The sequence below is a fragment of the Mirounga leonina genome, unplaced genomic scaffold (genome assembly GCF_011800145.1).
Source record: "Mirounga leonina isolate KUSES-001 unplaced genomic scaffold, KU_Mleo_1.0 Mir_165, whole genome shotgun sequence".
Lineage (NCBI taxonomy): Eukaryota > Metazoa > Chordata > Mammalia > Carnivora > Phocidae > Mirounga > Mirounga leonina.
Window position 1 is genome coordinate 79,144,637 of NW_023270415.1, and position 27,307 is coordinate 79,171,943.

At 48.3% G+C, this 27,307-nt stretch overlaps 1 protein-coding gene and 1 pseudogene across 6 annotated transcripts in view; both read right to left on the reverse strand.

Moving 5' to 3' along the window:
• TRAPPC9 (trafficking protein particle complex 9) overlaps nucleotides 1–27,307 on the reverse strand; it is a 545,767-nt gene that overhangs the window by 296,512 nt on the left and 221,948 nt on the right. The gene's annotated exons all lie outside the window — the stretch shown is intronic.
• The window catches only part of LOC118015359, a 42,206-nt pseudogene continuing 30,418 nt past the window's right edge, over nucleotides 15,520–27,307 (reverse strand). The window contains exon 2 of the transcript XR_004680618.1: nucleotides 15,520–20,126. The product of XR_004680618.1 is annotated as a 60S ribosomal protein L15-like (transcript). The remainder of the gene's footprint in view (nucleotides 20,127–27,307) is intronic.

Here is a 27,307-nt window from a genome sequence, read left to right on the forward strand (position 1 = left end):
GCAAATAAATAAATAAATAAATCTTTAAAAAAAAAAAAAAGAAAGAAAAAAGAAACCTAGGGCCAGGGCTATTAACAGCAGTAGCCAGAAAGGAAGAAAGGAACTCCAGGGGAGAGAGGGGGAGGGGCAGCAGCCAAGGCTGCGGGAGAAACAGTATTTGAGCGGGGTCTGGAAGGGTGGGTAGGTCCCAGAGAGGCGGAGATGGAAAGGGGAGCATTATAAGCTGCAAGAAGCACACATACACAGTCAGAGAGGCGGAGCTCAGAATCTATACCCAAATCCAAGTCTCAGCAGTGCAGACGCCAGGATCAACACTCACACCAGAGGCGCAACAGGGCGAAGTGTGTGGTCCACACTCGGACCCAGGATACGCAGCGCAGAGTCCACGCTCAGACCTGGGGAGCAGCTGTATGGAGTGCCAGGACCACACTCAGACCCAGGACACAGTGGTGTGAAGCACGGGGTCCACACTCGGACCTAGGAGTGCGGGGTTCACACTGGGACCGGGGGGTGTAGAGCACGGGGTCTACACTCTGACACAGGGTGAGACAGTGCAGACATGGGGCCCACATTCACACCCAGGGTGTGACCATGCAAGCGCGGGGTCTGCACTCGGACCTGGGACCCCGTAGGTGCGGAGCGTGGAGTCTGCACCCCGCACGGGGACCCAAGGGCGGAGCACGGGGTCAGTGCTGGGATCTGGACTGCTGCAGTGCCGAGGGCAGGGTCCACAGTCATACCTGGGGTGCAGCAGTGTAGAGCGCAGGGTCTCCATTCTGACACATGGGGGTCCACATTCAGACCCAGGGTGTGACAGTGTAAGCATGGGGTCCACACTCAGACCCTGGGCTCAGCAATGCGCAGCACAGGGTCGCACTCAGACCCGGGGTGCAGAGTGAAGGGTTCACACGCAGACCTCAGGGTACAGCAGCACCGAGCGCAGGGGTCCATACTAGGAACCAGGGGGTGCAGCAGTGCAGAGCCCAGGGTCTGCACCTTGACATAGGGTACGGGCATGGGGACACAGGGTGCACACCTGGACCCCGAGTGCAGCAGGTCTGGAGCACAGGGTCCACACTTGGATCCAGGGTGCAGCAGTATGGAGCTCACAGTGCACTGTGGGCCCCAGGCTACAGAGTGCAGGGTTCACACTCAGCCCCGAGTTGCAGTGGGCAGGGTCCACGCTAGGACCTGGGGTACAACTCTGCAGAGCAAAGCAGTGCAGGGCACAGGGTCTACACTGAGGGAAGGTGCAGCAGTGCAGAGCGCAGAAGTCTACACTGGACCTGAGGTGCGGCAGATCGTTTCCAGGGTGCCGACACAAACCTGGCTGTCATGCTCTTCACCTCAAGCTCCAAAATGTGCCGTCCGCGGGCCAGCCGCAGCAAAGATCTCCGGGGGAGCCCATTAGAAAAGCAGGTTCTCCGACCCGGGCCCCAGCCCGAACCTGCTGAATTACCACCACCCTCAGATGACTCGGAGGCTCTTCCAAATATGCGGAGAAACCTGCTTCACACTTCAGTATTTCAGTTATGATCCGATAATGTAAGTATCAGCATCTCTACTCTCTGTATGAAAAACTGAGGCTTGGCGATATTATGTATTTTGTCTAAGATAGTAACTAAGTTGACATTCAAATCCAGGTATGTCTGATTCTGAAATCAGTACTCCTAAGCATATCATGTGGTATCACCAAAACTCCATGAAATACACAGAACATACATGGCAACTGTCCTATGATTAAGGCAATAATGAAAACAGCAAGTCCTGGGGGAGGGCCCCAGTGGGCAGCAGACACCGGCTCCTGTGCTGGGCACACGCGCTCTCTCTGCTCTGAGTGTTGGTAAGAAGGGCTGGGGAGAGGCCAAAAGGAAGCCCTCGGGCCCCCTCTCCAAATCAGCGGCTTGGCCAGCCCTGCTGTCCGCATCATGCTCTCCCCGGGCAGCTGCAGGCTCCTCCACAAGCTCCTCGCCGCGCTCGGTGGTATTAACAGTGATTGTCAGTTCAGGCTGGTTGATCCCACAGGGCGAGAGAGACGGCCTCTCCCTCCCAGCTGACAGCGCCCTGTCTGGGAACAGCAGCTCAGAACATAGCACATTCGGCCCTGTCTGAGCAGAGTCTCAGCAAGCAGAAACACAGAGTGACAGGAACGTGTCTAATGTCCTGTGCCTTAATGAAAAAGAGACAAGTGGCTATGGACCACCACCAAACAAATCCGAAGGAAGAAAAGGGGGCTCACCGGCCACACAGTGGTAGAGTCAAGCCTGATCCAAGAGCCGCCTGGTGGCCTTGTCCGCAGCCCGGGGCCCCGAGCCAGCTGCGCTGCGTGAAGAGGCGAAGCACACACACCACACGGGTCTGGCTGGACCGGCCCGGCGCACCAGCTCTACCCCCTCCGCGCCACACACCCGACAGCGTTCGCTCCCGGGCGGCAAGTCGCCATGCAGCCTAGCCACATGGGGACTCCTGAGTTAGGCACAGAAGTCCACAACACGCCCACCCTAGAAAGGGCAGCCAAATGAAAGGTTTCAGAGGCCAAGAAGGGCGCGGCTAAGGCACCCTTAACTCAGGAGTCCAAGGCGGGGATGGCAAGTCAAGGCTCGGTGGCGGCCTGTGACGCCTGTTCCCTCTGCGGGGACGCTGGCCCCCCTCCCACCGTAGGGCCCGTTCGGATTCTTGACACTTGCTCTTTCAGCCAGGGCCAGGTCCTCTCTGTTCTTTGCACCCAGTTCACCTTTACTACACTGTGCTCCTAAGAACTCGCTCATAAAAATAGCTACAGAGCTTATGATCCAGCATTTCCACTCTTCGGTTTCTGTGGGAGGGAACCATGTACGTATGTGCACCAAAAACACACAGGTAAGGGCGCCTGCGTGGCTCAGTACATTAAGTGTCCAACTCTTGATTGTGCCTCAGGTCATGGTCTCAGGGTTGTGAGATCAAGCCCCGCGTCAGGCTCCGCCCTGGGCATGGAGCCTGCTTAAGATTCCCTTTCTCTCCCTCTCCCTCTGCCTCTGCCCCTCCCTGCTCTTAAAAAAAAAAAGAAAGAAAGAAAAGACCCATTCAGCATTCTTACAGAGTAGCCCCAAACAGAAAATAACCCAAAGATCCATCTACAGGAGAGTAAGTTGGGGTATATTCATACAAGAGAATACTGTACCCCAGCGGAACACAAACAGACCTCTCCCACACGCGACCACATGGATGAACACGTCAGCACCAACATGAAGTCCGTGACAAGCCAGACACAAAAAAGTACACAGGCAGCACAAAGTCGTTCACGTCAAGCTCGAAAACAGGCACTCTCCTCAGTGGTATCAGACTCTGGGGACGAAGGAGGGGCAGCAAGGGAGCAGGGACACCACGGGGACTCCAGGGCACCGCTAGTGTTCTAGTCCCAATCTGAGAAGTGATAACATGAGAGAATTCTAAATTCCACAGGCACACAAGGGTCGTCAGTATTTCATGAAGCTGTATTACAATTTATGCCCAATTCAAAAGAAAGTTCATAAAAATAGCCACCATTTACTGAGCAGATATGATGGGACAGTGCCTGGTGGGGCATAGTGCATGCATGCAGGATCTCACTGAAGTCTCCCCACCAACCCTGCTGGGTGAGCACCCTCTTCATTTTCCAGATGGGCACCTGGGGCCCAGAGCCCTGTGACATGTGGCCTACGTCACTCAGTGGCCAGGATCAAACCAAGGGCTTCTCCACAATAACGCCTGTATGATATTTTCACTATACTGTGGACATCAGTAATCATCTGCCTAGCCATGACTTAACTAGACTTGAGCTCCCTGAACACAGACTATACCCTGCCTTGTGCTCTGCTCAGCATCCCCAGTACCTGGCACAGGCTAGACTAGGAATGAGCACATTACAGGAGCCCTAAACTAGGGGCAGACATTGTGCTGTGCACTTTCCCTAGAGCTTCTCCCTCAGTCCTAATCAGGACTCTATCATTACCTCTGCTTTATGGGTGATGACACGGAGACATGAATCCGTGGACGGGTGAATAAAAGAATGAGTGAAACATGGAGGGTTCCTCCACCTTCAAGGACATCTTCCCAAGTTTGTACCTGCCTCAACGTGAAGGTCCCTGCTTGCCCCAGGGAGTGGTTTCCTGGTTAGACTGTTCTCGACTAATTTAAACATTGATTCCACCAGAACTAAAATGCCAGAGAAGCCCCATCAACCATGAGGGAGCTTGCTGTAAGACATGCCATCAGCAAAGCAGAGGTGTCTTCAAGCCCCCGGCCGACTGTGCCAGCCTCCTCCCACTGATTCACCACTTCCACACCAGATGAACTGGTTAGTCCCAAAACCACCCTAAAAGGGAGGCACACATGACCTTGGTTTTAAATCCACCTTGAATGGGTAATCAAACTGATAAAAAAAAAAAAAAAAAAAAAAGCTCAAAATTTCGACTATGGATTGATAGTCTCCTTAACAACTCCATGACATTTTTTAAATGGCATCTTCTAATGTCTATATACCATAAGAAGGTGCTAGAATGTTCTTGAAATTTCCTCCTGGTTTCATTTGCTTGCCAATTTGGTTACTTTTTTCCTGAGCAACCGATACCAAACAATTTTGGCAACGTTTTAAAAGAGAAAATGGAAATCCATCTCATGCCACATCTTTTTTTTTTCTTAAATAAAACATTTTTGAGAAAACGTTATATTTTTCTATTTTCTAGAAGATTCTCCAGAGGTTTGTAATTCATACTTGGTATCTGATCTGCAGCAATCCACTGGCATATTCAATGGTAAGAAAAGACTTACTGGGGCGCCTGGGTGGTTCAGTTGGTTAAGCAACTGCCTTCGGCTCAGGTCATGATCCTGGAGTCCCTGGATGAGTCCCGCATCGGGCTCCCTGCTCAGCAGGGAGCCTGCTTCTGCCTCTGACCCTCCCCCCTCTCATGTGCTCTCTCTCTCTCATTCTCTCTGTCTCAAATAAATAAATAAAATCTTTAAAAAAAAAAAAGAAAAGACTTACTGGACCATATGCTCACTCTTTTTTGTGTGGTTAAAAAAAGATTGCCAAGGCTGACCTACCTAATTTTTTTTTTACAAATAAACATTAATAAGTGGAACTCACAGCATTAGGTTTCAAAGTTGGTGCCCACGGAAAACCCAGAATTTCCTCGGTTTCTTGGGAATTCCTGGTTTTCTGGAATGTTCTCAGGTGTCATTGATGAAATCCCTGCATTATTATATTCCCAACTTTGTTTCCTCATTTATAGAATTAGGGCAGTGTCTGCCATGCTGATTTCACAAATACAGATAATAAGAAAACATGATTGTCAAAGTGCCTTGTAAACCACAGGGCCCGTATGCAAGGTGGGGAGCCCTCATCATTTGAATCACAGGGACGTGTGTGACCTCCCCCCTGGTTCTGGATGTCCACCCTGGCTTATGGTCCCTTCCCTGACCCATCTCTTCCAACTTCCCATAAGTTCCAAGACTCGAGCTGTCTCTCCAAATAAGCGTCTGACGCTATCCTGGAAGCTAGTCTCTACAATCCACTCCAATACACACGTGCAATTTATACAAAAGTTAAAATAGGCAAATCAGTACTAGTTACTACTGAGTGATTTGTCTTTTTTTTTTTTTAAAGGTTTTATTTATTTATTTGACAGAGAGACACAGCGAGAGAGGGAACACAAGCAGGGGGAGTGGGAGAGGGAGAAGCAGGCTTCCTGCTGAGCAGGGAGCCCAATGTGGGACTCGATCCCAGGACCCTGGGATCATGACCTGAGCCAAAGGCAGATGCTTAACGACTGAGCCTAACGACTGAGCCACCCAGGCACCCCTGATTGGTACTTTTTTAGTAGAAGTATAGAGAAACACATAGGAGTGGTAAACATTCAACTGGGGACTGTGGTTTCCCTCTATGGAGGGGTAGGTTCTGATGGGGTCTTCATACACAAGGGCACCAAAGGAACCCAGCCCTTAGACTGGGCAGTAGATACATGACTCATCATTATATTATTCTTTATACTTTTCTATCTCAAATAATTCCTAATAATTTTTTGAAAACCCACTCTACCAAAAAGCCATTAATCATTTCTTAGTTTTATTTTCATTTGTTCATTCAACACTCACTGGTACCTATTTCCAGTCAAGCTCTGTTCATTGCGGGGGCAGGGAATACATAAATAATTAAGATTAGTTCCTGCCCTTAAGGGGCTTACAGGCTCATGTAGGGGTGGGGGTGGGAAAGAGGGAATGGGGGAGAGGAAGAGGAAGGAGGAGAGGGGATGGAGAAGGAGAGTGTGTGTGAGAGAGAGGAAGAAAGGGGAGAGGGACAGAGGGAGAGAAGAAAGGGACAGAGGGGGACTGAAAGTATAATCAGACCACACCCTGTGAGGGCAGGTACCAGGGCTGAGCTGGGCAGAGGGAGAATTTCAGGAAGCAGAACCATACTCTCAGAAGGATCACTCCATGAACCCAGCAGTGTTCCCTCCTCCCTCTTCATTTTAACACACAAGGAAATGGGAGCCAAGGAGCTGGGCCTGGAATTCACACATCCTGGCTCCCAGCAATGACCCCTTGCACTGTATCCTCAAACCACTCATGGTCATACAATGCATTTTACATTTACCTCGTTCAGATAGCCTATTCACTCCAGAGCCTTCCAACTAAGTCCTATGTTCTAAATAGCCAGAATCATCTCTATTTCCCGGGGGTGCGGCAGGGTCCATACACTTAATGCCTTGCTTTCCCCAGTATGCCTGGCATTTTATCTGGCATTTAACAAGAGCATAAAAAAGCCTCTTGCATAAATATCAATGAATGAAAGATAATTCAATTCAACAAGCAATGCTCTTATATACCAATTAAGAAAAAAATCTGTGCACTTCAAAATTCCACCCAGAAATACTTCATGTTCTCCTATCTTGCTGCCTCCGATACCTTGCCCCATTATCCACAGAGCTATCTTCATAAAACAGAAGTCAGGCCGAGTCCACGTCTCTCAAATCCTTGGCTAGCTCCTCCAACAACAGTAATCCTTCCTTAGGGAGGCCCCGTGGCACCTTCCCAGTCTCAGAGCCCACTAGAGCCCACCAAAGTTTCTCACGCTACAGTCACTGCCCGACAGGCCACCCATGGCCAGGCTCCCCTCGGCCAGCAATCTTTCTCCACCTATGCTAACCAAAATTAATCCTGACCATCAGCCCAAATGCAGCGTTTCTGTTTCCAGAGAGTATCTGTGCTATCTTTTTGCCATGTTTATTTTGTTCTTCATGCTAGAATAATGGTTTGATTCCTCTTCTGACCATAAGCTACTTATGGGCAGGAGAACCAACCCCCTTTCTTACACAGCACGCCTCATGATACGGTTCTTTAAAAATAAGGGGAATATGTCTCCGTATTACACCATGTCTCTCTTCTATTTATCTTGAACCCACTGACTGGTAAGTCCGCACAGCTAAATCAGAACTGACTTCACGCCCTAAGGGACACCAGTTCTAGAGCTCTGTGCGGTAGTGCTCCACTTAAGGAAAGAATAAAGAGATACCTGGCTTTTCTTTTAAACCAGAAGTTGCAAAGTTGGAGAAATCCTAGCTAGGGAAGCAGGAACAATGTATCTTAAGAAACTGAGTCCTCTCTCCTCACATGTGAGTCTATATTCAAATTTAAAGGACGGTTTTAGCTCAGCAGTGCTCAGCAGCGGCTACAAAGCTAACTTTATTGTTCTATTTTTAAGGGCAAAGGAGGAATCTCTACTTATATTACTTGTGCTGCCCATTCATTTGCCAAATTTATTCACTGTTTAAGCATTAAATGCACTCAACTTTTGTTTCCATTTCGGAGTACATGTATGCATTCAAATGCTCCTGGGCGCCCTGGGGGAACAAAGCATCCGACAGATAGACTCTTCCAAGGCAAAGGGTTAATGGTAACCATGGCAACCGCCTCCAAGAATAGCATCATCGGCAGCAGCATTCATGCTGGGGCCCTCGACAGAATGGTTATAAATATACCTATTAGCAGCCTGAGCTGAATCTTTAAACAGCACTGTTGGGAGAAAGGATGCCTAAAAATAGATCCACACGCTTGCATTTGAAGACGTGTCCTCAGAAACACTGCATCTCGTGCACACATTCACACACCCATAGAATGATTTTTAATTTCCTTTTTTCCAAGTGCCAAGGAATGAATGTTGGAAGCACACAATAGACTATGGGACATTTTATGACCTTCCTCTCTCACTGTAACATTCCAAAAACAAGCCCCCCAACACAGAAAGGGCAGCCTTCTGGGGGTGCTGCTTCGACTGGCTCAAGTCACGGCCCAGGCACCGCACACAGCAGGGCAACCCCCCGGTGGCTCCGCGTGCGCGCTCACTGGGAAAGCTACTCCTGCAATGACCACACGGGGCGGACAGCAGGCGAGGGTGAGCAGCAGCTCCAGGAAACGGCGTGTCCCACCCTGCTCCTGCTCCAGCGCGGTGCTCCCCACTTCTGCGGCTCCTACCTGCAGGCACGTCTTCAGCCACGTTCCTCCTAAGGTGTAGGTTATTTTCTGCAGGGGCAGAGGGCTCACAGCCACAGAGCTGCAGGCTTGAATTCCAGCTCAGCCACATTACTAGTTTACTGGCATGAATAGATCAGCCTCTCCAAACCTTCCTTTCCTCATTTATGAAGAGGGAGGATGAAATGCCTAGATCAGAGGGCTGCTGGAGGGGTAAATGGGAGAGCGCACAGACAGGTGCCTGGCAGCACTCAGCTTCTGAGCTTTCCTCCCACGCCTCCCTGTTCCCACGGAGTAGAACCTCTGAGAGGCAGGGTCCGCACCACCCAAGCTATGTGTCCAAGGAGCACGTGCCGAGTAGAAGAGCAGGTGTCCAGGCAGTGAGTGAATGAGTGGCTGTAGCTCTGTCCAGGGCCCGAGGACACAAATACAGAGCAGAACCGCTGCCCAGGCCCAGATGTGGGGCCTCCGGCTCTGGTCTCACCTGTCACAATTCCTCCGCCAGTCCGTCAGTCCAAGACACGAGATGAAGCAATACTATGTCTAGTTATCTGTCCCCTAGGGTGTCCTCTCGGCCACAGCATAGAGGGGCTGGACCCCCCACCCCATGCTCATGGCCCTGTCCATGCTTCCATGGCTCTAGCACGCAGAAGCTCTGCTAACACCATGCAGAGCCCTCACCCCCTCAGGCACAGAGGGACTGGCAGCTTCCCGTAGCTGCTCGTTGCTCAGTGCCGTGCGGGCACACCTGAGCCTTCCTGCTGCACCCTGCTGGAATCCTGACCACCGCAGGCACCAGCCTTCTCTTCCCTACCACCTGCCCCTTAGAGAAAATGTCCTGGATTTGGGGGGCTCTCTGCCAATGGATGTGAAAAGTACAGTGTTTGCATAGGTTTTGGCCATCTCTGGAAGTATCTTAAAATCCCTTCAACTCACCCCTCTAGGGGGTGGGAAATACAATGAGCTTGGGTCATTTTCCTTTTTGTGATGGAGAAAGGTAAACCATGAAGGAAGAAGTCTTCTAAAACCCCAAAACCAAGCTCACTCACTACAGGAATTTAGACACAAGTACAGGATTTACAGAGCTCACCTTGACGCCATGGATGAATCTGACAGGAACGTGTGTGCCACTGAGCATTGGCTGCCGGTGAGTAGATCCCAGTCATGTACAGTGCGCCCATGTACGTGCTTCATCACACACACACACACACACACACACACGCGCGCGCGTGGGCGCGCTTCTAGACACGCCCCTCCATCCACCCTATGCCTCCAGAACAAACTAACCAAGTGCCCAACCTGACAAGCTTCAGAATGACAAACACCACGTTCACGACAGGGACCAGTGAGTTCCGGAGTGGGAAGGCAGGACAAGACACCAGGGAGTTTCCTTATGTGCTGTACTGAGTCAACTCTATCTTTTGTGTCAGATTTCTTTGGAAGGCAGGCAATACGACAGAACACTAAGAATCCATGAGCTGATGAGTGTCGTCTAAAACCCATAATCATCATTCATGGACCCATAGGTCTGTAACAAATCTTACCGTTTTTTCCCATTTACTTACACACATAGAGCCCCTAAGTGCCCCTGTCTTCTTCCTCAGAGGTAACGATCATCCTGAAATTGATGTGTTAGTCACATATATTTTTATATGCTTATTACATGTATGTAAATATTACACGTTTTTAAACACGATGGAAACGTAATCATACAAATTACTTTATTCTGAAACTTACTGTTTTCCCTCAATAAACGATTGTTCCAAGATTTAATCACACTGATAGATTTTTATTTACTTCTGTCATTTTAACTACCGTGGGGTACTGCAGTGCACAGATTTACCACACTTTATTTATGAGTCCTTATTCACAGGCATTCGAGCTCTTTTCAGTGGTCACTTCTCCAACAGCACTGGGAAGAGGTCAAAAAATACACGCAGCCTCAGCTTCACTGAAAGTGCCAAATGGATGCACAGATCTATACTTTGGCCAAACTATGCAAGAGTTGCCATCTTACTACCTCCTTGCCATTTCTGGTACTACAGACTTTGCTATTTCGGTTTCCCCATTCTACTAAGTCCAGGTTTTATAAGTGTGGACCTGTCCCTGTCCCCTCCATCCATCTATCCACTTACTCAACAAATATTTATGTGCCAGTCACTGCTAAACACACTGAAGACGCTAGCAAGCAAACTGCGGACAAAACGACCCCCCTTTCGGAGAGCAGGCGATAGACAAAAACAAAGTGTGTGATGAATGTCCTGTCAGGAGGGTGCGAAGGCCTGCTGACGATAAAGCAGGGGAGACAGGGAGCTGCTACCTGTGTCAGTGTGCCTCTCCTCTCTTGTTTCTTACAAGAGCATTACCACTGCTATTTAATCACGGGCGGGGCACAGGCGCCTGTCAGGCAAGAGGGACCAAACAGGAGCATCTGCATGGCTGAGCCGGCTCAGGCTTCCTCTTCCTGCAGGTCTGCTCGGCTCCACCACCCGCTTCCCTAACTGCTGCTTCCAGATTCAAGCATCAGTGATAATCCCTCGTACAATCTAGTCCTTTGTTAGTTAAGGGTGCTGATCACATCTCCCTTTCTGTGGATTCTCTCTCCCTCTATCTCCTTAACTTTTTCTTCACTTGGGATTTATCATATAGACCTAACAACGCATGAAATGTCATAACATACATGTGACTTAGCTTTAAATTTTGCTCACATTCTCCTTTGCAGGATTTTGTAAGAGTGTGATGTAATCAAGCTGGACAGCCTCCTCCTTTCCGGTTTATGCTCTGTATGCCACGCTGAAGAAACCCTGCCCCTCCCCTGGGTCACCCCCTATACGATCTTCTAAAACTGCAAACATGTTGCTTTTTCATCCTGGAATATTTATCCTATCCGATACTGATCTTGCTTATGGTACTCCTGGGTTCCTCCCATATGTATAACCAAACGTGCCAGCACCGTTTATGAAAAGGTTCTTCCTTGCTCCCACTGATTTAGAACATCTCCCTGCCATTCCACATTCCATCAGTTCTAAAATTCTCCTCAGAAGGTTCTTACAAAACCATGTTAGGTCTGCCATCTGGCTGACAACAATTATAAAACATCATAAATAAGATGAAATTGTATTTTAGCGATAAAATAGAGGTATTTCGTAGAATTAATGAAATAAGGCATGTCCAATTTCCCTATACCTACGGATTTGATTTGGGGCTTTCTATTTTCTTCCATTTGTCTATCTCTCCCTGTACATTCATCAGATGGTTCTAATTACTCTCGCTTCACAAGCCTTACTATCTCATGGGGCAAGACTCCACAACTTGGTCACTTTCTTCTTGGCTACTCTTGGCTCGTTCTTCTATATGAATTCTAAAATTAGCATGTCAAGTTGATTTTAAAACTCCTGTTGGAATTTTGCTAGGAATTATAGGTAATCCACAGATCTGGCTGTAAGTCAACATCTTCAAAATATCAAGTCTTCCCCTCCACATAGTGTATCATTTGCTATTTTATCAGGTCTACTTGTATGTTTTGTGACAGCCTTCATAAAGGTCTTACATACATGGCTGGATTTTTTTTTTAACAATAGCAGAGTACTGGTCACTAGTGTGAATGTGAATATTCTAAGTTGTATCTTCTGATTGGCTTTTATTGGCACGGAGATATGCTATTTTTTTTAATTAAGAAAACTTGAACTCTCCAATTCTAATGGTCTGTCCATAGTCTCTTGAATTTTCCACATAGACAATCCCCCCATCTGCAGTTTTGTTTCTCCCATTATAATTCACACACCTCTTATGTGTTTAATCTTTTCTTATCATTTCTTAAAAAGATCATGTGTCTGAAGTTTCACTTCTAAGTGTGTTTCTTATAGATTTTTCACAAACACCCTTAATTAAGCTAATACTCCGTCACAGTCTTGGTTTATTAAGAGTCAGTATGAATATATGTTGAGTTTTATCTTTTTTGTAACTATTAAATTTTTGTATTTTTCTTTCAGTTGATTTGCTAGTATGATATAGGTCACACAGATTTCCTGGCTTAGAACCATCCTCGCATTTCTGAGATAAAATCTACTTGGTCGTGACATATTATTCCTTTTATACCCATCAGAGTCTGATTTGCTACTGTTTTATTTAGGTTTTTTGCACTATGCTAAAATTGTAGCCACCAACGAACCTAGAACCCAGCTAACTGCTTCTTTTTTTTTTTCTATTTCATGGGATTTGCTTATCTAATTTTTTTAACTCACAGGTATTTCTGGTTTTCTCCTTTTAAATTTTTCCTGTTATTGTCTAAGCCCCTTTGCTGGCAAGGACAAGACAAAGCAGGACCTCACCGGGCCATCTGGGCTGGAATTCCATCTTCACCGTCTCTCCTTTACTGAAAATATCACCTAAGTTCACTACTTACTACCTAAAATGAGACAGTGTATATAAAAGTTCATATAATACCTGGCATATAACAGAGCTGACTCAATCCAACTAACAAGTGGATGTTCAATACACTAGTTAAATTTTCAAAACCACCTTTTTTGAGAAAGTATCAGGAAATACTGTATATCTACAGAATTCACGTGGAAGGTGGCACAAAACACAGGAGTAGCTGTGTGGCCACAAGGCGTGTGTGACGGTCGCCACAGCAAGCAGCTGTCTACCCCCTCATACCACGGCCCGTTCCAAGTAGGGTTCAGGGAAGAACTAAATCCTGCACTCACTCTCTGGGAGCAGGTGTCCACAGGTACCATGCATGCATGTGGGCAGGGCAGGCGATGAACATGACAGTGTACATATATACACAGTTTTCAACTTGACTTCTACTCAAGCCAATGGATCTCCATTAAGAAAGCATGCTCTGTGGGGCGCCCCCGGGTGGCTCAGTCATTAAGCGTTTGCCTTCGGCTCAGGTCATGATCCCAGGGTCCTGGATCGAGCCCCGCATCGAGCCCCGCATCGGGCTCCCTGCTCTGCGGGGACCCTGCTCCTCCCTCTCCCTCTGCCTGCCGCTCCCCCTGCTTGTGTGCACATGTGCTCTGTCAAATAAATAAATAAAATCTAAAAAAAAAAATTTACAAAAAAAAACCATGCTCCTAGCAACAACTACTTTAAACTATTTTTAAATAACAACATTATGACATTTTATAATCAATTTGAGCTTTTAAATTCCTATAAAAATCTTCCTTCCATCTTAATGGTGTGGTGCTCACCTACCACTGTGCCTCTTGTACTTTATAATGAGTAATAACTATAAGCTTCTTATAGTTACCCACACACCATGCTCTGAAACCACCTGCCCTGTCATTTATGAACTATCACCTTGGGCAACTTACTAGCTATGAGCCTTGGTTTTGAAAAACACGGGGATAAGCACACTCATCTTGCAGTATGATTATGGTAACTAATCCAATGAAGTACTGAGATCATCCATCACATAACACAGATGCTCAATAAAGACAAGTTTCCTCCTGTTTCTATTCAAGTATCAATTTATTCTTTTCCTTCTGTATGACTGCCTCTCGGTTCCATGTTTTACTCTATCCTGCAATATTCAACAGCAAAATACCCACGTTAGTATGAACCTAAGCAGAAAATCCTATGAAGCCTAAGAGCTTCCTGAGACAAGAACATGGGAGCCCCTCCCCTACGCCAACCATAATGCCTCACACCTCTCATTCAATGTACACTTGAATTATTTTCTTTAGTGGGGGCAGCACAGATGCTCTTAGCATACACACAGAAGCTCACATCTCACAAACAACTCTGTTTCTCAGCTGATACCTTAATTCTAGGCATGAGACAGCAGGGCAGAATCAATAATTCAAGGGGACACCAAGTTGCGCTGGCTAACACCGTAAAGACAAGTTGGCTGTGTCAGGGAAGAAGCGCTGTTTCCACTCCTCTGTCATAAAAGTCATAATATTTATTTATAGCTTGATAACTTCGTGGCAGGAAGATGGGGAATCAAAGAATAAATCCAAACTTACGAACATTATCGGAGTTATTTTCATCTTAAGCACGAACATCACTCTGGCCTAAATGAGCATAATTACAGTGATGGAAGGTAGACAGAACACACACACAGCTCAATCACCAATAATACTTCATGGTTTTAAAAGCATCTTTTATGTATTATTTCATTTGATTCTCAAAATAAGCCACAGAGAAGGAATTTACAGAAGAGGAGACAGAGGCAAAGGGACACCCCACTGCCCGGGGAAAGCATATGGTGTTAGCACCCACGCCTCCAGGCCCGGACCCCCACACCTAGTACCAGACGCCAGGAGGCTCTGGGGCTGTAGGAGGCTACGCACACGCAACCTCTCCTGTGGGACTTTCAATCGACAGGGAAGACAGCCATGCATTCATTCACTTACTCGGGAATGTTTGCTGGGATCCTACCGTGCGCCGGGTGCTGGCTCGGGGTGTGGCAATGAACGAGACAGCCGAGGCCTGCCCTCAGGAGCTCATCCTCAAGTGGGCATAGGAACAGGCCACACCACCACCAACAGCACAAGGGGAGTGTGGGCAGGGAGGGAGGAAAGCACCTAGACCACTTGAGAGGTCAGGTATACCCCAACATTTAGTAGTTATAGCTCCAGACCACTGTTATGAAACTAACTCCCTCACTCGGGATTTGGTACTTTCACAGTTAACTTCCACTCACCAATCATAGGAATTAACCACATTTTCACCGGACTTCCATACCTGGCTTCTAGAGTCGCCCATATTACACTGAAGTGGTTTCTATGCCAAATTTTCTGTTGTCAGAGAAAAAAAAAAACCCAATGTACTTACTGGACTCAGTACATAAGAAGAAGCTTGAGGACTGTCCGCTAATCACCTCATTCTTACTGCCTGGAGACATTTAATGCACCACTACGTCATCAACTGCTCATACCGAGGCTCAGGACAGTAAGAACCCCTCAGGAAGCATGTCTGACAGCCCACGGTCCACAGTGTCTCACTGAGGGCCTCACGTCCACTCCAACCCTCACCCCAACCCCAGGAGGCCCCTCCAAAAAAAGCCTTCTTTTTGGGTGCCTGCCTTCCAGCTCTCTTGCTGAAGTTCAGAGAAAACTTCAGGCAATTCGTTTAGAGACTCCTGTCCAACAATACTTAACATTCACCTTGCAACAGAAGGCGTAAAAAGATTCTTGGAACTGGTACATTCAGAGTTCTGAGCCCAAGATGAATGATATAATGAACAACACAAATAGAGTTACTCTCATTTTGTGCTCAGTTCTTCTATTTATTGTTGCAATCTGTTCGTATTTTATTGGGATTGCAAATTGCTAATTTACAGACACTATTTACAGCCATGTCCTATTGATTAGGTTTCTGGAAGCAGTTAACCCATTTGGGAGTGGTTCACTGCATCTAGAACAGAAACAGGACAGAGGTAAATCTTTTACATTTTCAGTCTGTACTTTGTTGTGCTAAACCAGTTTGTCTGGTGGAGCCAAATAACACAATACATGAAGGCACCTTCCAGGTGGGCAGGCCCGATCATGCTCGCACTCCTGAGAGCAATGGTGCACTCAGCCCCTGGCCGCTCCCCACTCTCTGGTCCCCCTGCACACAGCAAGCAGTGGGTCCCACGGGCACAGTCAGCAGGGCCCGAGATGGCAAGCTAGTTCTGAACGGACCAGGAAGTTCTAAGTAGCTCCAGGTTCCTCAGCACTCAAGAAGGAGTATGAATATTATTCTCCCGGATCAGCAACTGGACTTCAAAGTGTTCAGTTGGGACGAGGGGATCAAATGCCCACCATAAAGGGCTGCGGTGATGGTTAACACGTATATAAATCATCATCTTCACGGTGGCTGGCAAATACTGATTAGTGCCCTGCTCATCTCATCCAAGCGTTTGCTCAACTTCACCGAGTACGCGGAGCAGCGGCGTGAGCCCTGAGGAACCGGCATGAGAGGACACTCTAGGACACTGCACGCACACATGGGGAGAGAGGTGAGAATTCAGGTCAACCCTGCATAAACTCCAAAGGATTTCAGGCCAGGTGAGAAGCGGCAACGGGAGAGCTGCCCGACCGGAGTTCAACACTTGCAGCCTGCCGTGCGTGGCGAGGCGCCCTGGGACACGCGGGCTGGAGTCAGCGGCGGTCACGTGCCCGTGGTGGTGGTCGCAGTAACGGGACCACGTACAGAGGACTTCGCGTGTACCGGGCACTACTGCCAATAAACTCTCCAGCTGTATTACCTCGTTCGATCATCTTAACGCCCTCGCGTGGTCTGTTATTATTATTACTCCCCTCGTTCTATAGAAGAGGACACTGAAGCCCAAGAGGTACCTGGGGTGGATACCAGCTGGATCAAAGCAATCAGCCGGGAGAACCACTGAGAGCCACAGGCAGGAACTAGCACCAGGAGCGGAGAGGGGATCGTCAAGACACAGAAGCATAAGGGCCAACTGGTGAAGAACCCAGCTCCAGCACTGCCCACACTGAGGGGCAGGGAAGAGGAGGTGCCTACAGAGGAGTCAAGAAGCAGGGACTGAGGGCTGCCGCAGGTGGTCCCGGGACCCGGGAACCAAGAGAAGACAGACTTTCCCCAGGACCCCAGGGGCACAGCTGGGGCGCTGCCCGCGGCTGCTGCCCCTCTGGTATTGTCTCCTACAGGTTTTCCCTCTTTTCGGTCACTTAGATAAGCGCAAAATAAGCAAATCCCTTTCAATTCTGGGGACACCACATGTCTCCGGGGAAAGCTTACCTGAAAGACAGCAGAGCTGAAATTTTAAGCAACATACTGGGCGATGTGGGGAATCAAAACCAGTGAGATGACATTTAACAAGGACTCATCTAACTCCCACATCTGGCTTGCAAAAACCCAAGCTTAGGAGAGGTTGAGACTGACAGCCAATGATGGGATCAAGGGGGATCGAGGGGTCCCTGATGCTCCCACTCCTGCTCCGGAGGGGCCAGAACATGACTCAGCAGGGGATGTCACCTCAGGTCACAACAGCGACAAAGCAGGCCTGCTCGGGAGGCACTGTGATGTCAGGTACTGGGAGCTGGCTCAGACCTGGTAGGCAGGTCTGGGTTCTGTCCTCTACGGACTTGACACTGTTGATAATCCCTCCTATTGGACGTTCTTCCTTCCTTCCTGCATTAGCCCGTTGGTGCTGCCAGAATAAAGTACCAAAACCAGGTGGTTGAGACAACAGAAATTTCTCATCTCATAATCCTGGGGGCTGGAAGTCTGAGATGGGTGTCGGCAAGGACAGTTACTTCCGAGGCCTCTTCTTGGCTTGGAGATGGTTGTCTGCACATTTACATGCATCCTCCCTGTGGGCATGTCCATCTCCAAGTTTCCCTTTCGATAAGGACACCAGTCATATTGGATTGGGGCCCACCCTCAGGACCTCACTTTCACTAGACTGTCTCTATAAAAACTATCTCCAAATAAGGTCACAGTCTGAGGTCCCGGGGTTAGGATGTCCACATACGAATTTTGCAAGAGGCCAATTCGACCCCTGACCTTTAGTCTCTCAGTTCCTGTGAAACATGAGTCTGATATCACCTACCTGCCCATCTCACTACCTTCTCCCAACCATGATGACAATACTGCTTTTATGTTGATGGTGCTCAGATCCTGATCAGAGGCCAAGCCCTCTCCTCAACTTCCAGATATGAAGCCAACCATCTGCTTAGCACCTCTACCTACATGTCCAGAAGCCTCTGGCTCAGAATGTTCCACTTAGCTCTTGTATTCTCTCACTGGGGAAAGAAGCAGTATTCAGTAGGGGTCAAGACCATGGGTTGTGGTACCAGAATGATGGGGTTGGAATCCTGGCTCCCCAGCTTCCAGCTGTGTGACCTAGGGCTACTTCCTTCCCATTTCCTCACCCATCAGTGTGGACGTACAGGCTTGTAAAGATTACCTCTTGAATATAGGTCACAGGCTTAGAACAAGGCCTTAGACATCGTCATGCCTCACACCTGTCAACCTCGTATTAAGTTGGCAATGTCTGAGTGAAGCCATTCTCCCAGGAACTCATGCTAGAAAAACATGCATTTGAGGATCAGCTTGATTTTTGCAAAAGAACCCAGCGGGGATTTTGATGGAGACTGCAAGGAATCTGTGCATTGGTCTGGGTGGTACTGCCAACTCAACAATATGAAGCCTTCCAACCTGTAAACTTGGGATGTCTTTTTATTACTTCGGTCTTCCTAAACTTCTGTGATGTTTTGTAGTGTTCAGTACACAAGCCTTGTAGTTTTTTGTTCATTTTATTCCTAATTAACTTTTAATATTATGAAAAGAATTATATTCTTAATTTAATTTCCTGGTTGTTCATTTTAATTATTTACTAATACAACTGACTTTTGCATACAGATCTTATATCCTGCTACCTTACTGAACGTATTAGTTCTAAGAGTGTTCTAGTGAATTTACTTCTACAACATCATGCTATCTGCAAATGGAGGTGCATTTTACTTCCTTTCTACCGTGGATGGTTTTGATTTCATCTCCTGGCCCAATTATCCAGCTAGAGCTACTTGTACAATATTTAATAAGAATGACAAGTGTGGGCATCCTTGTTTCATTCTGGATCTTAAGGGGAGAGCCTTTAGTCTTTCACCACTGGGCATGATGTTAGCAGTGGGTTTTGCAACAAATGGTCTTTATCCATTTAAGGGAGCTCCATTCCATTCCTAATGAGGTTTTGGGGTTGGGGAGGGTGGGTTTTTTTTTTTTATCATGAAGGGGACCTCATAGGCTCTTGCCTGCAAATCCATTCTCCCCACAGCTGCAAAATGATCATTCTAACAGGCAAAGTTGATCATATCACAGCCTTCTTAGTCTAGCAGACACTGGAAATCCAGGCCATCCTCACTTCCCACTACTTTCCCTTTGCTCTTTGCCTTCCTGCAAAAAACCAATGGAGGTCTCCTAATATACTACACTACTTATTCCTTCCATGATTCTGTTCTTTCTACCCCTGTACTTGGAATGCAATTTCTTTTTTTTTTTTTGACTGTCCTGAATTATTTATTAGGTAAGAATTTTACAAATATTACCTATGTTAGCAGTAATGGTGGAGGCGGAGGATACTGCATCTTCTCCATGCTGCATGGCAAGAACCACCAATAGTGTGGTGGAACTTGTGACCCTTTCCAAGGCCACGGCTCTTGGGCCTGCGGATGTTAGCCCTCGCATCTCCCTGTGCTTGTGGACTGGTTTGGTGATCCACTGGGTGTCAGGATTTCTTCCGATAGCTTTATGGAATGGATCAATGAGGATAACCTCAAAGAATTAGTATGTGGAATCTTCACCAACCCAGGAAGAATTCAAGACTCTCAGAGCCCCAGTGGCATCCAATTCACTCCTCTGCAACAGACTGAAGGCTTCAGGCAAACTTGAGCTGGTTACCACCATGATGGACAGGCTTGCCAGAGGTAGCACCCTTAGGAACTGGGCGTTTGCGGCCACCACAATGCACACGAGTCTGATATATGACATAACCTTGCTTGGCCTTGTACCCCAGCCTGAACGCTTTATCAGGCCAGGTTGGGTGGGGGGCCCTGTGGAGCGCAGAGAGCTGGCGGTCCTGCCAGCGTGCACCCTGAGAAGCGCATTTCATCGGACTGCTTCTTCCTCTGTAGCTCCTGGATGGACTTGCAAGCGCCCACCTTGGCCTACCTTTGGGCTGATGGCTGCTGCCGGATGGAAAGGTGGAATGCAATTTCAATGACCATCCATCTCCCCTACAATTTGTTTAAAACTTTGTCTAATATCATCTTAGAAACTTTCCCTAAACACAGTCTAGCTAAGCTGTTCTGAGCTAATACTCTATATACATGGGTATTCTCACAATTACCATATTGAATATAGTTTTATGCTTTTGGGTCCCTCTTCCTCCATAGACAACCAACTCATTAAAGTACAATCTCTGCCTTGACCTCAGTCTCCCCAACATCTAACACAGTGCTGAGCGCACAGCGTGGAAGAGACAGCCCTGGGAGACAAATGAGGGAAGGAATGACTCACCCAATCAGTCCTTCACTTTACTGGCAGTGATTTTTCTGAAGTATAAACCTGACTATAACACTCAATCACTAAAAGCCCTCCACTAGCTGATGATAGCCTTTAGGATAAAGTTCCAATTTCTTAACATGACATAAAAGATTCCCCACGACCTGCCCAGCCCCAAATCTCTCCTTTCCCATCTTGGCTACACACCCAGTTCTCAATCCCACGACCATTCACAGCTCCCCTAACACCGCGCTCTTTCCAGTCTCCCGACTTTCCCTTATGCCACACCCTCCACACTGGGCTGCCTTGCCTGTCCTTCCCTACTGTTCACTTGGAAACCATGCAATCTTTTTTCCAAGAGTCAGCTCAAACATCACCTTTGAGCTCTGTGTAAATCTGTTTATACAGCTGTCTGCTTTGTGTGGATATTTCAAAGGCACCCTATGCTCCCCAAATCTAAGACTGAACTCACAACAATCTCTACCCTGCCCCTGCAAGAAAAAGAGACCATCTCTCTTTCCCACATCCCTCTGCTCAACAGGAACTCCACTATCATTCCAAGTATCTGAGTCAGAAGCCCGTCTCCTCCCTTCACACCCTCCATCACCAAGTGCAACCTATCTACTTCTCTCCATCTCTGTGCTATCACCTCACCCAAGCCATCACTGTTGTCCCCCGTCTAGTGTAACAGCCTCCTGATGGATCCCTGTTTCAACACTGGCCTCCCTCCAAACACCACCCCTCCACGGGAGCTGGGAAGCAGGTCTCATCTCCATCGCCCACCTGCAACCCTGCACAGACTCCCTGTCACCTTGATGATCACCACCAAAGCTCAAGTGGCCTCCAGGGCTGCACATCCATGGTTCCCCTACCACCACTCCAGCTTCCCAGCCCCTCTTAGCTCTGCCCTCAGTACTCGTCCCCGCAGCGCTTTCTCTAGTTCTTACTCATCCTTTTCGACCTCAGCGCCTCCTCAAGAGCACCTTGTCTGATGCCCAGTCTACAGCCTCATAGAATCACAGTCTTTTTCTTCGTAGTTTTCATCTCAGTTTGAAGTAACCCCTCATGTGAATGGGAGCACTATGTCTGTAGACCACCGGCCCCCGAGACAAGGCGCAGTGTCCTTAGGTGCCAGCTATCCAGCACATGGCTGGCATGGGAAAGACACTCAGTAAGTATTTAAGTGAATAAACATACCTGAAATCTTTATTCAGTGCAACTGTCAAGGAGAAATGACACTCCCTTCTTCGGGCCCCACTTTCCATGTCAGATTTCTAGCTGAGTCTGTAGAACACTGAGAGATTGCCCCTTACGGACTGTGAGTCCCACACGGATGGGAAACCTCCTGTTTTCCACTGGGAACACACGGCACATGCAACAGTTAGCTCACTACTGAAGGGCTCCCTCCCTGGGAAGGTGGGCTCTAGGGGCTACAGTGTAGAAGGGCCAACATTCGCATCAGGAAACATGGGGCAAGGAGATCTGGATGGCTTTCTAAAGCAGGACAGCTTAGCTTAAGGACAGAAAGGCTGAGACATGGGGGACCGCCCCCCCCCCCCCCCCTGTTAGGAATCTCTACTGCAAAGCTAAGCAGGCCCTGGAAGGAGGCACCAGGGCGCGGAAGCTGTGGATGTCCGAGTAAAGAGGAACCTGAGCTCCCATCACTGGTCAGGACCAGGCAGAGATCCTCCCTCTACCCCAGCCATCATCTGGATGCTCTACAGAGAATCCCTGCATGCAGTAGAGACTGCACTAAATTCTTTTAATTCAGTATTTCTTGAGCACCTATTGCATGAATGCTAGGAAAAAAGAAAACATCAGTATAAGAGATGATCCACAGAGCACCCTGGGGGACCTTACAGATGACAGTTTTAATCACTTCCAAGCCTTAGATAAGCAACCCTTTGGCCAAAAAGATAAGTTTCTTTGGGTCTGTTGACATGTGACCCCCGACTATCAATCAATGCCCAAAAGACCAGGCTAGCTAAACCAATTGAGTGTATAATTTGGTTCTTACTGCAGTTGCCAGATTGATTGGCAATGCCTAACAGGAAAAGAGGCTATGAACTATTTTTTTTTTTTAAAGATTTTATTCATCTATTTGACAGAGAGAGAAACAGCGAGAGAGGGAATACAAGCAGGGGGAGTGGGAGAGGGAGAAGCAGGCTTCCCGCCGCGCAGGGAGCCCGATGCGGGGCTCGATCCCAGGACCTGCAATCATGACCCGAGCTGAAGGCAGACACCTAACAAATGAGCCACCCAGGCGCCCCGAGGCTATGAACTATTAACAAAAAAGACATCCCGCTTTTTTGGAGACGCTTGCAAACCCTTAGAATAGCTGATCTGAGAGCCTCCATTTTGCAAGTGACGCTCCAGGGCATACTTTGCTAACCACAGTAGTCAGTGCTTATGGCCCACAAGGGATGCAGGAAGAGGAGGAAGGCACTGGGTTTTGGAATCAGGGAGCCCAGGCCTCCAACCCACTAGCTGTGTGATGGACGACTGTCCCCTTCCCTGAGTGTTGGCTCCCCCCTTGCCAAATGCTAAGAATAAAACTCAACACCAATAGGGTGATTGTGAGGATCTGCTGGGTGTCCCGGGAGCAGGGCCTGGTGACACGAGGCCCTCAACACCGGCCATCACCTGTCTCACAGAGCCAAACATCTGGCGGCGCTGTCCCGGGAACAAGGAGTCCTGAGCATCCAGTCCAACTTGGACACTCACCAGCTATGCAACTCCAACGTCATCACCTAGCAGCCTAAAACTTCAATTTCTGCCACTGAGAAGCGAAGACGGTGCTGCTTCCCTCACAGGGCTACGGATGGCCCGAACGAAAGATGGAACCCAGAGAGCCGCATTAAACTTTCGTTAGCACCGCAAACAAAAATACTGTCAAATTATTTTGTAATTACAAATTTATTTTCTTTCTTCTAGTATATAAGAAAACACACACACACACACACACACACATGATTCCTTGAAAGAAATCTGCAAACAACCTGTACCCGCAGCAGGAGCGTAGGGGCAGGCGGATGGAAGAATGGGGCTCTGCTCCTTCGTGCCCTCTGCAAGCCACAGCAGGTGCGGCCTCACGGTCAGAAGGACGGAGGGAGGCCACCTTCACGTCACACCTCCAAGAACAACGTACAGCCCCTGATACAACGTGGGGGCTGTCACAGTACCTCCAGAACAGAGACATGGCTGAGAAAACATGTAAACATTTTAAAAAAAAATGTGAAAAGCAGGAAGAACTGAAAAAAGTTTAATATGGAAGGAGAGCACCTCCAATAAAAGGACCATAAAACCATTATGCCGCGGCCCAACTGGAAAAGCACTCCTTTTCTCTTCAAAGCCTTCCTGCTCTTCTCCTGCAGGTGAGGGGCCAGGGCTGAGCTGCCACCTTCTGTGGATGACAAAATGAGCACAGGGCTCTGGAAAGAGTCAAGAGCAGAACAAGACTCCACATGACACGCTGAAGTGCTAAAGGAGATGGCTATCAGCCAATTTGGGTCTAAAGATTCAATTCAAAGAAAAATCCGTTCAAAGTTGAACTTTCAGATGCCAAACCTGCATTAGCTCATAAATTCTTTTTCACTCAATTCAGTAATTTTCTTTAAAAAAAAAAAAGTGGGTTTTTATAACATTTCACTGCCAAAACATGAGTAAACACGGAGAAGCAAAAAGAAATCGCCTGTAGTCTCCAAACACAGAAATAAGCCTTGTTAACATCTTGGTGTATATATTCTTCTGGACCTTTTTCTATGCATATGTACAAAGGCATGTATTCCCTAAGAATGGGATCCTATCATTCATATTGTTTTGTAACAGCTTTTATTATTTAATCATGGATACCTTTCCATGTTAATATATGTCCTTTTGGATCTTCTTTTTTAATGTCATCTATTATACAGATATCATAATTTAACTAATTCCCTATTACTGAAGGTCTATATTCCTTCTGATAAGTCTGGTGTTATAATGTTATGACAAATGACCTAATACACACATCTTTGTGCACTAGTCCATTTCTTTTTCTTAAAATAAAGTAAATATGGTATTTTGGGGTCAAAAGATTTGCACGTTGTGGTAGACCAGATAATGCTTCCCCTCAATGATGTCCACTGCTAATCCCTAGAACCTACCAATAGGATCCCTCACAGACAAAAGGCACTTTTCGGATGTGATCCAGTTAAGGATCCCAAGATAAGGAGATTACCCTGGAGGAATCACAAGGGACCTTCTGAAGGGAAAGGAGGAGGCAGGTGAGCCAGAGATTGCTGAAGAGACCCCAGCACAGACATCCCAGGTGGAGGAGGCAGCCAGGAGCCAAGGAATGCCACCGCGTGTAGAAGCTGGAACAGGAAAGCAGACCCTCCCCTGAAGCCTCCAGAAGGCAGGCAGGCCTTTACTTTCATTTGGGAGTCTTCTGACCTCAAGAAGTGTAATACAATAAGTGTGTGTTGGTTTTTTTTGGTTTTTTAAAGATTTTATTTATTTATTTGACAGATAGAGAGCACAAGTAGGCAGACAGGCAGGCAGAGGGAGAGGGAGAAGCAGACTCCCCGCTGAGCAGGGAGCCCGAGGTGGGGCTCGATCCCCGGACCCTGGGATCATGACCTGAGCCAAAGGCAGCCGCTTAACCGACTGAGCCACCCAGGCGCCCCTAGTGTGTGTTGTTTTAAGCCACTGAGTTTATGGTTTTTGGTACAGGAGAAACAAGAGACATACACATTGTTACTAAATGTATTTCTTTAGTAAATACGTTACTTCCAAGGTAAACTGTACTTGATAATTCCATACCACCCCCCCTCCCATTTTGCCAGCTAATCCTCTCTGCAGTTGCCCCAGGCACACTGTCCCCAAGAAAACGGAATTCACATTTGAGCATCTACCACGTGCCAAGTACTACACTGGGCTGATCTCCCACATTTCTTCCCCTAAACTTGAACACAAGGACCAACCTCATGTTATTTCACAACTCAACAAACCACCCCTTGAGGAAGTCAAGTGACTTGCCGCAGATTCATTTATTTATTTATTCAACACACATGGCGAGAGCACCTACTGTCGCAGGGACACTGAAGTTCCAGGCACGCAAGACGCAGCAGTGAGCACGCTGCCGTCCCTGCCCTAGTGCAGCCTGACGCCCAGCGGATCACAGAACTGGGAAGGGAGGGAGCCGGGCTGGGGGCGAGCCCCCCCACTCTATTCACCACAGAACCCCCCAGCCTCTCTTCTCTGTTCTTCTCCGTCCCCCCGCCGACAAATCTCACGACACTTAGGTCACTTTAGATTTAAAATGCCTGAATGTACTCATCACTGCACGTACCGCCAGGCCTGCTGGAATAAGGTCCCCGCCTCCTCTGTGCACTGAGGTACTGCATGAATTCTTGTCCAAGACTCTACCTCTCCCCCACCCAACACTGGTTTCCAACTCCACAGCAATCGAGGGTGTCTTCCCTGCAAAGGCTTGCTTCCCTCCCACCTGCCTGCCTCCAAGTCCCGTCTGCGGTAAGGTATATTAGGCAAGGGAAAGGAGGGCCTGCACCTAAATAAAGCAGAACTTCACAGGTAAATCCAGAACTCCTTCTGAATCTCACCCAAGCCATTCAGCTAAAGGAAGGAAGGAAATCAGGTCTCTCGCTCTGCAAATCCAAAGAACATCCAGCGTTACTTGTAAACGAGGAAGGGGGAGCACCCCAAACTCACTACTATTTCTGAACCAGCCTCCAGGCAGGAGCCCACAGAGGGCGGCGAGAAGCGGATCGCTGAGAACGGGCTCCCCCCTGTGCTGACACGAGGAACTGCAACGTTGTCGGCTGCCCGAGGGACTGGCTTCTTTCTTGAGCCAGAGCCAACAGGCCAACAAGGGGCCTCCCCATTTCCGAGTCGGCGAAGGAGAGCAGACACCAGTGAAACAGGCTGTCCTGAGTTTTGAAAGGACAGCAATAAGTGCAAAGTGTGAGCACCCAGTGCCTGCGCACCCACTATGAGCCGTGGCACGCGCCCAGTGCCTGTTCACGGTCTGATTTAGTCACATGGGGCTCTTCTATCCCTATTTTACAGAGGACGACTGCGTAAACGTGTCACAGCCAACACCTGAGGAGCCCGTGGGAGCCCAGGTGGACGTCATCTGAAGCCAGCCGCCTCAATCCTCCTTGACTCTTCCTTTCAGCAAAACCTTTGTGACTCAGGGTCATCTGAGGCATTCCGAGGCTGCTTACTGTGCCGCGGACGCCCTGCAAAAGTGAGCTCAGTCTGCACACCACCCAACGTCAGTCTCAGCCCAGTTCCACTGGTGCAGAAGCTGGGGCTCAGAGACACGGCATGGCTCGCTCACAGCGACACAGCAAGTAGCAGAGATTCCCTGGTCCTCCTGCCCCAGACGTAACTGTTCATTCACCCATACCACGGGGCTACCACAACAGGCTCAAGATCCATACCTGAGCAGCGCAAGGTCGGAGGTCACAGATATGAGCATCGGCTCAAACTGGCGACCAGAATGTCCAGAGCAAGCACACAACACCGGGACACGAACTAAGAAAGCCTCATTCCTGACCCCCAGCAGCCTCCCCAGGCCAAGTGCAAGAGCTCCAGCAGCGTGGAGTTCGGAGCGCTCTCCACACCACTCCAGCTTGCCTCCTCCAGCCCTTCTCAGACTGCCGTACCTCATGACCCAGCCCCACCGCATGACATAGTGTACCTGTCGGTCCGTAAGTGCCAGCACACTGCACTGCACCTGCAGACCCCACTGCACCTGCGGACCCCACTGGACTTGCGGACCCCACGTGCACCTGCGGACCCCACGTGCACCTGCAGAACCCAAGTACTGCACTGCACCTGC